Here is a 2500-nt window from a genome sequence, read left to right as displayed (position 1 = left end):
CAGTGTTTTACTTGATGTCAGGGAATATGTGTGATAGTTAAAAAACCGTGAAATACAGGACTGATGAGACTGACGTAATGATGCAATTGCTCTTTACAGGTGATGAATATTTATTTTTTGAAATACGTTGCAGATACAGGCTTTTTATAGATATTTTGTTGGCGATTCAGTCCATAAGCAGAGCGTTGACGATCTGGAGATAATAAATTTGTTATTGATAGACTGCTTACACTGCTGTTCAGATTTGTAATATGTGTCCACGGGAACCAATTATAACGACAACATGGGCTTCTGTATGTAGGAAAATTGCTCGTGAAATTGCTGGACAAGCATTTAAAAGATCAAAAAGACCTTGATCATTTTCTCTTTATATGAATCAGATAGAAAAAGACAAAAATATAAAACTAATAATAATGCACAATATCATATTGGAATGTATTCTTAAGGGGACCGTCCCAGGCGATGGGGGTGGGATTTTGGGTCGGAGTGGCCGAAAATAAGTTATGGTTAGTTTTATATTCATATATGAGTGCAGAATTACGAACGTGAATATAAACTCCCGCGACGAAAAGTTTGGGCAGCCTGCAAGGCTTGAACACTGAGTCCCATTGCTGCTTTGTCAGCGATTTTGACCTTTCCATACTCTTGCTGTACAGGAGCGGAAATGATGCATTGTATAATGACATTACCTATTGAAATGGAGCACAGGAGGATAAAAGGGCCTAATTATAATAGTTTTATTCCAAAGTGAGAGATTTATGATATGAAAGATGAAGAAAAATAAAAAATTATTATGCAAGTTTTCACATTTCTTTCCCATAATATATAGTAGATATGATTCGATGTTGACAAATTAATCATACAAGTATGTTTAGGGTTCGATGATAATTCATGAGCAGTTATAAGTCTGTATCTCTAAAAATAAACTTGCAACGAATAGATATTCACATGGACTGGGAGCTTGTCCGCGCTCAAAGCCGTCTCCCAGGGACCCATGCAACAAAGTTCCAAGTGTTGCCAGCGCTTTAGACTCTTTGGATAGCAGTAGTTTTACACATGTGCTTTGATTTGAACCTAAATAATCGGTTAAATATCATAATGTCATTATAAATTCATTTTACGAAGAAAAAAAGATTAAAAAGAGAGTATATAATTTTTGTGTAAACTCCTAAAATCGACATACAAATATCTGATATTTATTGTTACATCACAAGAAGCATCCACAATAAACGAATATAAGAGATTTGATATAAGAGATTTGTATTTCTTGGTGCATGTACCTTGTGATGTCACGGCCAATTTCTTAGAAGTGAACTGTACAATAAATGTATTTTTGTAATCTTATTTATATGAAATTATAATGAAATGTGCAATTATTAGATATTCATTCTTTTAATACATGATGTGATTGATTTTATCATATACATACCATATTTTAATTAGAAATACATTTTAAATCCATATTTGTGCATACTGTGCCCTCTCCTGACAAATTTGAGAGTTCTGTTTTTACAGTTCTCGTTACTCATATCAAAGGGAATTTTGTTTACAGTGCTACGTGTATTTCCAAATTCTTTTGAAACTTTGTGGTGAAAATGATCTCTTACTGAAATCGTTACAATATTGGGATAACACTAAACTCAGTGAAATACAATAACCATGTTCCAGGTGTAGAATTTCGTCAGTAGTTTGTCACTTCCCAGTGATTGGGAGGGGTCTGTGGACGTAGTTATGGGTCAGGAAGATTTTTGGTTCATGCAGCAATTTTTCTGGTAATTTGTGTATTTAAGATGCATTTCACTTGTTTGTTTGCTCAGTGCCGTGACGAATCATCTGTGGCTGAATCTTGTCTCAAGTATAAAATTTTTCCACTTCATCATATGAAATACTATTCTTGGCTCGGGTTTTCAGTTTTCCATATTCTTTTGCTTTTTAGAATGCCTGCCATGAACAAAATCTTCCCCAACATTTTTGACTGGAGTCATGTCCCGTTGTAAACATTTACCCTTTTTCGTTTCTTGTAAGTTTTTCGCATGTTTGCAGATGCATCTACAAAATATCAGTAATGAAATGTGACAAATAATAGGAGTTCAAATATTGATATAGGCATGTGTTGAATGATGCCACCTCTCACTGTTTACTTGAAATAGTTGGTATCTCATTGATTTATGTCACCAGAAAGCCTTGAATTCCTGAACAGTGAAAGAGTAATTGGGCACCATAGTCCCATAAGCCATTGATCACCTAGGCCTATGTATGGAGTTATATCAAGGATCCAAGAAGAGCAGTGGAAATGCCTGATATGACAGCATCATGACTTTGAGCAAATGTCTGTCTGTTTACTCTTTTCCTTGATTTTTGGAAAAAAAAAATTTATATCATTTTACTTTTCTTTTTGTGATCAATATTTTTATAACACCATGGTGATCATAATGTAAATAATAGTATTAATAGTATCAATATTAATAGCCAATATTTTGTGAACTGAAAATTTATTGTG

The 2500-nt window shown here is 33.8% G+C and overlaps 1 protein-coding gene across 1 annotated transcript in view; it reads left to right on the top strand.

Annotated features, from left to right (window-relative positions):
- LOC113822005 (growth hormone-inducible transmembrane protein) overlaps positions 1-2500 on the top strand; it is a 12302-nt gene that overhangs the window by 158 nt on the left and 9644 nt on the right. The gene's annotated exons all lie outside the window — the stretch shown is intronic.

This window comes from Penaeus vannamei, chromosome 21, assembly GCF_042767895.1.
Source record: "Penaeus vannamei isolate JL-2024 chromosome 21, ASM4276789v1, whole genome shotgun sequence".
Classification (NCBI taxonomy): Eukaryota; Metazoa; Arthropoda; class Malacostraca; order Decapoda; family Penaeidae; genus Penaeus; species Penaeus vannamei.
The sequence above is the reverse complement of the archived record's forward strand: the minus strand, read 5'-3'. Positions and strand labels throughout refer to the sequence as shown.